Below are 11255 nucleotides of genomic sequence, written 5' to 3' on the forward strand. Positions count from 1 at the left end.
CAGAGCGAACCAGAAGGGAGAGCCAGGAGGGCAGGAATTCACAAAGGAAGCAAATGGCTGAGCAGCTGCAGGTCTATATCCCCTGCTCTGCAGGTTGCTCTAATACTGTGCCAGGGCAAAGAACACCTCATGGCCATACAGGTTAATGAGTAAGAGCTACTGAAAGCAAATATTTGCAGCTGTGGTAGAGAGGGGCCATGGAGCTGCAGAGCCTAGCAGGCTGCACCGATAGCCAGGTGGGATTGCTCAGGGCGCTGTACAACACTAAACAGTGAAACACAGTGCAGGGTTCTGAGTGCAGAGACCTCGGCCTGCTTAGTCCCATGGCAAACACACTAGGAAATTCATGCCAAAGACGGGAAACGTGTTGACCAGGATACACAAGAGAAAAAGTGTCAAAACAAGGCATGAAGCCTGTTGGCATTGCTAGCGAGCGGTTCTGTAAACCAAGCTCAGTCAGAACCTCTGAGAGCCCCTGGGCAAGAGAGAGACCGGTTAGAGTCTCCCACTTCATCAGACAGTCCTTGGTGGGTGGGAAAGGGTTTGGCTGAGGTGGGAGCGGTGGGTTACTTTCTCTGCTTTTGACAGACAGACACAAAAAGGAGAAGAAACAGCATAGTAAAGGGGGTGGAAATATGGCTTTTGTTAATGTTCTCCGGATAACTCCATCCGGCTGTGCTGGTCAGGTCTCTCTCCTTCACTGGACTTCTCAGGCTGGGCAGGACTGTCTCATCCTGTTATAAGAACAGGAGTCCTTGCGGCACCTTAGAGACTAACACATTTATTTGAGCATAAGCTTTCGTGGGCTACAGCCCACTTCATCGGATGCATGTTATGTGCAGAGGCGACGCGTGGGGAGAATATGCAGGGTCATGTGTCCCGTCCTCCCCCACACACACCCCGATTTCTGCCAGGGTTTATATTTTTATTTATATTTTTGTGGGGAGTGTGTTAAAAATACGTGCCCTCCACCTATCAACAGTTACACGTCATCTCTGGGAGTGCAGGTGCCGTGCAGTGCAGCTGGCCTCAGGATCAGGTGACAAGCTGAGAGAGAGAGAGAAAAGAGAGAGGCCAGGAGGAAGAAAGTGAGGGATGGAAAGGAACACACAAGGGAGGGAAGACAGAGCAGGATCTCACAGATATCTGACTGGGGGCCTCGCTGGTGCAGTGGTGATGGTCGGGCCTTTTACATTCATTTAGTTCAGTGCTTCGCAAACGTATTTGATCGCATCCCCCTTCTTTGTGTCTGTAGCAGTTTACACCCCCTCCTCCCACCACACAAGTTCATATATCAATAAAAAAAATCAACATGCAACTCTCACTAAATATTAAAACCAGCAAGGCATTGATTCAAACAGAGCTGTTATAGTCAGCATACTGTGCCACCCTTACTTCTGCCCTGCTGCTAGCAGCAGTGCTGCCTTCAGAGCTGGGTGGCCGGCGAGCAGCAGCTGCTGGCCAAGCACCCAGATCTGAAGGCAGTGCTGCCACCAGCAGCAGTGCAGAAGCAAGGGTGCCAGGGTCTAAAATGAATGTCCTGTCCCCTCAAACCTCAGGAGTTATTCATCGCTGTGGGGAAAATGTGTGCAGTAAGTTTTTTTCCAAAGCTTCTCACGCCCCCTCCCCGCCCCAACACATTCTCTGCCCCCCAGGGGTACCTGACCCCGAGTTTGAAACCCTCTGATTTAGATGGAATAAATGAGCCAAATGTGTTAATATACCCCCATCACTGAAACAACATTAAATAGTGTTAAACAAGGTCTGAGGGAGTGGGGGTGTATACAGAGACCACAGCATGCTTAGTACCATGGCAATCTCACCATTAAAAATCCTTTAAAGCTTTTATCAAAGATACAGAAAAGAAGGAAAGCCTTTGCAGTATAAAGTATGAAGTCAGGCTGCCACTGTACAGCATCCCTTGTTGCCTTTCCCTTCAGCCAGAGAGAGTTTTAAAGGGAAATCCCTGTTGCTTGGCAGTCTCTGAGGCGGTGTTGAAGATGGGGAGGTGTCCTTTTCTGAAAAGAAAGAGAGAGCTGGTTGAGATGGACAGGAACTGTTGCTACATCGGTTTTAGAAGGAAAAGCCCCCAGGTTTGACAGTCTTTCAGATAGTATCAAAGATGGTGGTAACGGTCGTCCCAGTTGGTGGTTGGGATTCAGCTGGAGCTGGTAGGGTGGCCATGTCATCTGGGCCCCTCGCGCTGGCCTGCTCTGGTCTCAGGACTTCTTTCAGGAGCAGGATGATAAAGGCCCTGGGCACCAGGAAACAGTGGGGTGGCAGCCACCCTACCAGCTGCAGCTGAATCCCAACCACCACCTGGGACGACCGTTACCACCATCTTTGATACTATCTGAAAGACTGTCAAACCTGGGGGCTGTTCCTTCTGTTCTTTCCCTCCCAAAGTCCCTTTCTCTAAGGACCCACACAGGGAATGGGGGATGGAATAGCCCATTTCCCTCATTAGTTTGTCCTCCCTCTGGGCCTAAGAGCCATCACAATAATTTCATTTCAACTTCTGGCTCCACATCATCCGTTTTTAACAAGCATCATTTCAACAGTCCATGGCTTCTGTCAGCATGGCCTGTTGGATTTAGACTAATCCAATTTCTCTGCCTGGTTCTCTTGCACCTGATTAAAACATTCAACATCATAAATAACTTGACCTATTTTTCATGATTAATGGCCAAGTAGGCAAAAATGATAGGTTATTGTGGCATCTTATGACCTTTCACTCACCTTTCCTATTTGAACTCACAATCGGGATATGTTTTGTAGGCCCAACAATCACAGCAGGCATTCCCACTGAATGCCAAGGCCTGAGTGTCAGGATGATCCTCGAGGCTCCCAAATGGACAAAGTCTCTGGAGCGAATCAGGGGCCCGCCAGCCCTTCCCTCAGGAATCTGCCAGCCATCTACTCCGCATCTGAGCCCCTTTCAAAGTCTCTTTTCAAGGCCTCCATCCTCACATTATTGTGTCCACCCATTAGGCCTAGTTTCTGACACCCCAGTTTTGGTCCATTGATTTCTGGGCCCAGTCTCCTCTTGTTTACCAGACGTGCTCTCAACACAGGCCCATGTAACACTCTGCAGTGCAGTGCGTAACGTTTAGGTGTCTAGCTGCCCTGAATTAGGCCCCTGGGCTCCCTACACAATGCACGGGGCGCATTAGACACCTGAGAATGGCACCCCCCCAAAGCCACCTAAACTTCGCAATCCAGGGTTCAGCAAACGGGGCAGACTCTGTGGAGGTCTCTGCCCTGCCAGCCTCGGGTCTGCCTGACAGCACCCTGGGCGTTGTGGCTCTGACAGCCAGACTACACAGCAGGGCAGTTATTGCAGCGGGGATCGCTGTGCCGAGTCACTTCCCAGCACTGCTGGTTCTCAGGCACTCCGGCTGCTCAGCAGACCCTGCCCCTTCCACGCAGCAGAACCCCAAGGTTCTGAACCCGAAACCTGCAGAAGTGAATCTTGTTAAGGGTCATTGCGTGGCCCCGTGGCCTGCCTGGCCCCGTGGCCTGCCTGGCATTGAGGTTCAACTGTAGCCACTCAGTCTCCTGAGTGAGCAGGTGTGTTCCCTGAGGTGCCCTGTGGAAAAGCTGCTCCGTGGAGCCACTGAGAGCTCCCCAGTAGCAGGGCAGCCATAATTCCCTGGCATCACATTTCATTCACTCTCTCTCCTCACCTGAGTCATCCCAATCAGAATCAGCCGGCGAGGCTGAGCGCTGCTGGCATTAGTCACTCACCTGCTGGAGCAAATACAGACCAAGAACTTGTTATACAACCAGGAACATTCGCTGCCGCTCTCATCCCATATTGCCTGGGCAGATCTTGCCTTTAAAGAAGGGCTTCCTTTGTCCCGGACTTCTCCTCTGCCTGAACCTGCTATAAGCTCAATCCTGTCTTGATGACATCGGCTTGTTGCCATAGGAATGATTGTGATGGCACAAGCTCAGTATTCTGTCCTCAGCAAGAAGCAGAGCTGTAATAATTAATGACCCTGTTTATGAGTGGAAATGCTTAATATTTGCTAATTCCCCACTGTGAGAGCCCAGGTACTATGGTGATGGGCAGCAGTATAAAACCCTGAGCTAGAGAGTCCCTGGCAAGGCTGCTGGTGCATGGACCATGCTGGGGATGTCATTTAAAGCTCCCTTTTAGTACCAGCATTTTGTGCTTACAAATACTTCCCCAGGTGGCCTATGGACAAGCCGGCACCTGCTTGCTGTTGGGCTTAGTTAATGAAGCTCCTCCTGGCCCAAACCAGGGTCATTAGAGGCTTGATCCAAAGCCCACGAAAGTCATTGGGAGTCTTTCCATTGATTCCAATGGACTCTGGATCAGACCCTAAAATGCCTGTGAAGTTGGAGCCGGTTCTGCTTCCCTGCGACAGGATCCAGGACGTCCCTCCTGGAAGGGGAAAGGACATGGAGTGAAATCGGACAGAGGGAGAGTGAAGCCATGGCCCTGCTGCAACCCCATCAGACAGCCCAGCTGCTGCTCCCCCGTGGGCCAGGGCAGGATCAGCCCCACTTGTACACTAGCTCAGGTGTGGTGGAGTCCAGTGTGAAATGCCTCGATTGCTAGAGCTCCCAGCCTCCCCTGGACAGGGAGCTCCACATCCTCCACCCCACCGGCAGCCAGGCTGGTCCTGACAATCAGCCTAACCCTTTTCTGTCCTAATATTTGCTCTTAGTTACTAACCTGGGGCCTCCCCGAGTCGCTCATCAGTGCTAGGCCCTTATCAGGCCTCCCCAGGCCAACCTAGGCCAATTCAGCCCTTCCAAATAACACAGCCCCTCCGGGCCCCTGAGAGTTTGGTGGCTCCTCTTGGTTAACCTGTTCCTGGTACTGTGGGGCCCAGAGCTGAGCGTGAGGGGCCTCAGCCAGGAACCAGCCACGGCAGCTCCCGTATCATGCTCAGGAGCCAGCCACAAATGGAGCTCAGCCCTGTGTCTCCACATCAGTGCAGCAGCACTCAGCTGTCTGCCCCTTCAAACCAAGGAGAGCGGTGGCCAGCAGCTCCACCAAGATAGTGTCAGCATGTTACTGACACAACCTGACAGACCCTCACACCCGGGGATGGGGCTGTGACCCAGAGGCAGAGCAACTTGCTGCTTTCCCAGAGCCCCAGTCACTGGCAGAGGGACCGTGTGACGAGATCAGGGACAAATTGTCTGGCTTCCCGCATTTGTTTGCTTATGTCTCAACTAACAGATTCCCATAACCCTGTTGTGTTTGTGCCCCAGCCATGAGGTTCTCATAACCCCACTGTTTTCAGATCCGCTCTCTGAACGGAGAGGGGGGGCGGGTTCGATGGCGCGTTGGGTGCCCAGGCTGCAGAGAGGCATTTCCGCCCAGTGAAACAAGCCTGTTTCCAACTCAGATCTCGGAGAGAAAGGATTCACTGCTTAGCACGGGGTGAATAACTCAGCAGAGCCGATGAATGCTCCACAGAATACACTGGCGCTGCTTTGCTTCCTGTGCACAACCGAGTGACAGCACTGCCAGCCTGAATGGGGGCGGAAAGAGAATGTTAAGCAACTAGTGGAATATATTTGGGGAACACAAATTCTAAACTCACAGACCTGAGCTTTTCTCTGGTTACACTGATCTAATCAGGGAACAGGATCAAACCCGGAGTTCTGTGGGTCCAATCAACTTACCCACGGCTGCCTGAACTTCCAGACTATGGGCTGAGAACTAGTTGGTGAATAAGTTGAAATAGAAAATAAATCAGAGAAAATCGCACCCTGCTCGAGGGCTATTAGCAAACAGAAAGAGGGGAAAAGGTCTGATTCCCTTCCTCCCTCCGAGCATAGGTGCCAACTTTCCCCGCACGCCCCCACCCCCAGCCCCGTCCCGCCCCGACTCCATCCTTTCCCCGCCCCCATTCCAATCCCTTCCCCAAAGTCTCCACCCCAATTCTGCCCCCTCCTTGCCCCTATTCGACCCCTTCCCCAAATCCCCGCCCTGGCCCCGCCTCTTCCCCAAGCGCACCATGTTCCACCTCCTCACTCCTCCCTCCCAGCCGCACGAAACAACTGTTTCGTGGCGCAAGCGCTGGGAGCTAGGGGGGGAAAGCTGGCATGCAGCGTTCTCAGGGGAGGAGGCGGGGCAGAGGTGAGCTGGGCAGGGGGGCGGGGAGCTGCTGGTGGCTGCTGAGCACCCACCAATTTTTCCCCCTGGGTGCTGCAGCCCCAGAGGACCCACGGAGTCGGCTCCTAGGCCAAGCAGCCATTCCCTTTAGCATGGTTTCTGCTAGGAAACTTCAGGGAAATGACCTAGGACCACAGTCCCCAACAGGCTGCTGCTTGTGACAGCTGGATTAGACCCCCGATGAGCTGAGTGGAAGAGACTCCAGAGAGCAGCTCCTGGGTTCTGAGACACAGAGTATCTGCCTGCATTGCCAGGGCCTTGCAGCTGGGATCTGATCTACCTGCCTTGCCCGTTCCTTCCTAACTGGGGTCTCACCTTCTCCTTTGCTCTTGAAACCCTTGTTTCTGGGATCATACATCATTTTACTGAAGTCGCAAAACTCTCTGCAGTCATGAAAGTAAGAAAACCCTCTGGGCAAACTCCTTTTCAAAGCCAACATGGTTGGCTGTTTCCAGTCAACAAACCCTGTTTTTCTAAGGTTAGTGAGTAGATTGCTACCCCTTTTGACCCAAGTGATTAACCAGTGTTTGGGGCCTTGCCAGGCTGTTTCCATTAGGAGGAGAAATTGATTCCATGAGTCCTGGAATCCTGTTTATTTACAAAGAACAGTTTCCTCACTCTCAATTTCCAAGTCTGCCTCTAGAGCCAGCCCTGTGCCCCCAGACCAGGAGTTCTGTCTGATCTCTCCCAGGGCCATGCTCACAACTGCTTCTCTCACGGTGTCTGCTCCTTGCCTTTCTGCCTCACATACAGACACACACCACTGCAACCAATCAGTGCCACAGCCCCTGTGTTTGCAATCAGTCCCCAGGGAAATTCCTCAGCCCATGTGGCTTAGCTTTGGCTCAGGCTCTGCCAGACTCCCCAGGCCATGGGAGGCGGCCTCCATTGTTTTAGCTATTACTACATTCAGAGATTCAGCGATCACACGGCAAGAAGGGACCACGGTGATCATCTAGTCTGACCCCCTGAATAACACAGGCCAGAGACCTGCCCCCAGATAATTCCTAGAGCAGAGCTGTTAGGGAAACATCCCAATTTTTATTTAAAAATGACCAGTGATGGAGAATCCACCACAGTCCTTGGTAAATTGATCCACTCGTTAATTACCTGCACTGATAAAAATTTACACCTTATTTCCAGTCTGAATTTGTCTGGCTTCAACTTCCATGCATTGGATGGTGTTTCTCCGCTACACTGAAGAGCCCATTATTAAATATTTGTTCCCTGTGTAGATATTTGTAGATCGTAATCTTAACCTTCTCTTTGTTAAACTAAGTAAATTGAGCTCTTTGAGTCTATCACTATCAGGCCTGTTTTCTAATCCTTTAATCATTCTTATGGCTCTTCTCTGACCCCCTCCAATTTATCAACATCCTTCTGGAATTGTGGACACCAGAACTGGACACAGGATTCCAGCAGCAGTCGCATTAGTGCCAAGTACAGAGGTAAAATAATCTCTATTCCTACTTGCGATTACCCTCTTTATGCATCCGAGGATTTAATTTGTACTTTTGGCCACAGCATCACACTGAGGGCGATCCCCAGTGGACCCCCAAATCTTTTTCAGAGTCACAGCTTCCCAGGATAGAGTCCCATGTTGTGGAAATATGGCCTACATTCTATGAGATGTACACATTTACTTTTTGCCATATTAAAATGCATATTGTTTGCTTGCACCCCACTTACCAAGAGATCCACAATGCTTTGTATCGGTGACCTGTCCTCTTCATTATTTACCACTCCCCAATTTTTGTGTTATCTGCAAACTTTATCAGTGATGATTTTACCCAGGTCATTCATAAAAATGTTAGGGCTAGTCTGCACTAGAAGCACTACAGCATCACACTGCACCACTGCAGCATGTCTGGAGAAGACATGTCCATGAATAATAAATCCATGTCTGTGAGCAGGGCCGGCTCCAGGCACCAGCTTAGCAAGCAGGTGCTTGGGGCGGCCACTCCGGAGAGGGGCAGCAGGTCCAGGTATTCGGTGGCAATTCGGCGGAGGGTCCCTCATCCCGGTCGGAGCAAAGGACCTCCCGCTGAATTGCCGCAGATCGCGATCTCGGGGTTTTTGTTGTTGTTTTTTGCGCTGCTTGGGGCGACAAAATCCCTGGAGCTGGCCCTGTCTGTGAGAGGCAGTAGCTCTCCTACTGTCCACACTGGCGCTAAAGTCAGTGTAACTTACGTGGTTTATTCACATCCCTGAGCAACGTAAGTTATACTGAACTAAGTGGTAGTGCAGACCTCGCCAAAACCAGATTGCTGCAGAACCCCATTAGAAACACACCCGCTCAGTGATGATTCCCTGTTTACAAGTACATATTAAGACCTATCAGCCAGCTTTTATCCATTTAATGTGCGCCAAGTTAATTTTATATCTTTCTCCACAAAGGACTATTTCATTGCTCCCTCCATTCAAGCCAAATGAAGGGTGCCTAGCACACCCATCAACTCCCTCCAGGTCTGTAAATGATCGATAGATAAAAGCCCTACTTGAACTGCAGGATGATTGTCAAATAATTGCAGCTGAGTTGTGGTCAAGACATGGAAAATCACAGAAAAGTAATAATGGACCTTTATTAATTGCGGTAATTTGGAAAAGCCAGAGAAGAGCTATTTGTTTAAGAAAAATTTGCTGGAACAATATAAACACTCATGTATTATGTTAGGCCTGTGAATTTTTTTGATAACCAGACTTTTTGCTGCAACTCTATTACAGTCATTAATGTGCGGGACTGGCAGCCTGAGCCCCAGCCACTATCAGCTTGGAAAAATGGCGTTCTACTGTACTAATGGGAAAAAAGGGTATGTTGCAAACTTCTAAATGTATGGAAAATTGTGGACTGTGCAAAGTAAGCTAATTAAAATAAAAATTCCAGCGGAAACCTAATATTGCAGGATCTACAATATTGCAAATTAAGTAGGGCCTTTTCTGTAGATTAAAGACACACTTGGTGGCAGCCATTAACGCCTTCCAGCATAACAATATGATGGGAAACACCAGTTTGGGCAGTGCTCAATGCAACACAAGCCTGCTACCATCACTTCAGGTGGAGGCCAGGGCCACAGAGCAGGTATGGGCCACAGGGGACCCTGTAAGGGAGTGGCAACAATTCAGATTTGGGAGGGGGGTTCCAGTCCCCACTCTCCCCACCCCATAGATGGACCCCATTCCAGTCCCCGCTCCAGGCCCTGCTCATCCCCCCACTCCTGCCACAGGGACCCCAGGTCTCAGCTGGGGAATCTGCTCTCTGTCTTACTCACAGTCCATGAGACAGTGCCACCAGAAGTCGAGTTTTCAGCAGACTCTACTGTGCTCCACCATTCAGGAACAGACAGCCCATGTACCAGGGCCCAACACCAGTTGGCCTGGCTGCCCCCTCCTGCCCAACCCCCATCTGTACAGAGCGGTGGCCAAGTCAAATTTCAGTGGCACTGAGTCCACGCAGCTGGAGCAATGCTCTGGACTCTCCAGCAGTAGCCATATTGATTGAGTATGGCCCCATTGCTTCACAGTGGTGGAGCCATCCCCCACCCCCACCCCCAGCTCTGCAACCTGTGGAACTTTGAGCAAGTGCAAATTGGCACCGCTGCTGTCAGGATGAGCCTAGCACCCCAGACAGGGTTGCCAGTTTTGGTTGGACATATTCCTGGAGGTTTCATCACACAACATAATCTTTAATTAAAGATTAATCTTTAATTTCTGAAGACTCCAGGACAATCCCGAAGGGTTGGCGACCTTAGCCCTAGAATACACTAATACTGCCCTGTGTCATGGCCAGGTTGTGGGCAGACAGACCTAGTGTTCAGAGACAGAGTCCACAGTCCAAGAGGGCCTGTCTGTGTGGAGGTGTTCTGTAGAAAGCCGTACCTTTTGTCCTAAGGAGTGGGCAGGCCCTTGTTGACTATGCTTGTCCACATGCTTTCTGTAATCCTCCTTTGCCTTCTCAAGGTGTCCTTTCACCACTTTTTGGGAGGTCTGGATGTCCAAGGCCGATGGGTTGGGGGACGATGTAGGTAGTTGCAGGTGAAATTGGGGGTGGTACCCATAGTTGAAAAAGAAGGGGCTGTGGATGTATTATTACATGAGAACTCAGCATATGGTAATAGTGTGCACCAGTTGTCCTCATGATGGTTGGTGTAGCATTGTTGGTATTGCTCTAGGATCTGGTTGATTCTTTCAGTTTGGCCATTTGACTGAGGATAGTAGGCGCAGGACAGATGCACATAGACCCCTAAAATGTAGGACCTCATGCCAGAAGTGGACAGTAAACTGGGGGCCCCAGTCAGAAATGACATGATCCAGGACCCATGAAGATGGAATATGTTGTTTGTCCAGAGCCAGGTGGTTTCCCCTGCAGAAGGTAAACCTGAGAAGGGAATGAAGTGGTCCATTTTTGAAAAGTGATTCACAATGGTAGTGAAACCACTGGATTCTGGTATTTCCACCACAAAGTCCAAGGAAATGGCCTCTCAGGGCCGTGACAGGTTTCCAACGGTGATTGCAGGGTCTCTGGCTTGGGATCTTGGTGCAAGCACAAACCTGGCAGGAAGCAGCAAAGGTCTCTATTGTGGGGAGCATACGGGGCCACCAGAAGTACTGGGACATTAGTCGTTGGGTTATATATCACCCCAAGTGTCCTGCCATAGTGGAGTCGTGGCACAGTTGAAGAACCACTGTTCCTGAAGTCTGGGGGAAATACTGATCCAGTCCCTTATGAATGTGATCCACTCCCGGGTGTCATGGGGTTCTCAGTTGGCAATGGCTATCTCGTTGGGTGGAATTCCAGAGGCAGAGTGGATGGGTGTGAGCAGGTTTTGGTGGTGGATTGGGTTGAGGAAATTATGTGACTTGAGAATATGAGCTGGTTCCAGACTGGGGACTCCTGGGTGTGACAGGGTGTATCAACCCCGCGCGGGGAAAGCGAGGGTTAAGGAACTAGTCTGGATGCAGGAAGCCATGCCCCCTTGCCTCTGCTGGGCATGCTCCCCGTGGCGGAAGCATTCAAAAGGGAGCAGCTCAGCTCATTCTGAGCTGAGTTAGGGGAGCAGTTGGGTGCAGTAGCCTCCTGCTGGGAAACTGCCAGGGC

At 50.8% G+C, this 11255-nt stretch overlaps 1 long non-coding RNA gene across 4 annotated transcripts; it reads right to left on the reverse strand.

Moving 5' to 3' along the window:
- Window positions 1–1875: 1875 nt before the first annotated feature.
- Window positions 1876–6579, reverse strand: LOC123351721. Of its 4 annotated transcripts, none has more exons than XR_006574051.1 (3): window positions 6476–6579; window positions 3748–5513; window positions 1876–2018 (listed from the first exon to the last, which is right to left on the reverse strand). It is a non-coding gene; the product is annotated as an uncharacterized LOC123351721 (long non-coding RNA). The 4 variants fall into 4 exon arrangements; XR_006574053.1 differs by lacking the exon at window positions 6476–6579 and adding an exon at window positions 6002–6029; XR_006574052.1 differs by lacking the exon at window positions 6476–6579 and adding an exon at window positions 5668–5806.
- Between the last annotated feature and the right edge of the window lie 4676 nt (window positions 6580–11255).

This window comes from Mauremys mutica, chromosome 17 (genome assembly GCF_020497125.1).
Source record: "Mauremys mutica isolate MM-2020 ecotype Southern chromosome 17, ASM2049712v1, whole genome shotgun sequence".
Classification (NCBI taxonomy): domain Eukaryota; kingdom Metazoa; phylum Chordata; order Testudines; family Geoemydidae; genus Mauremys; species Mauremys mutica.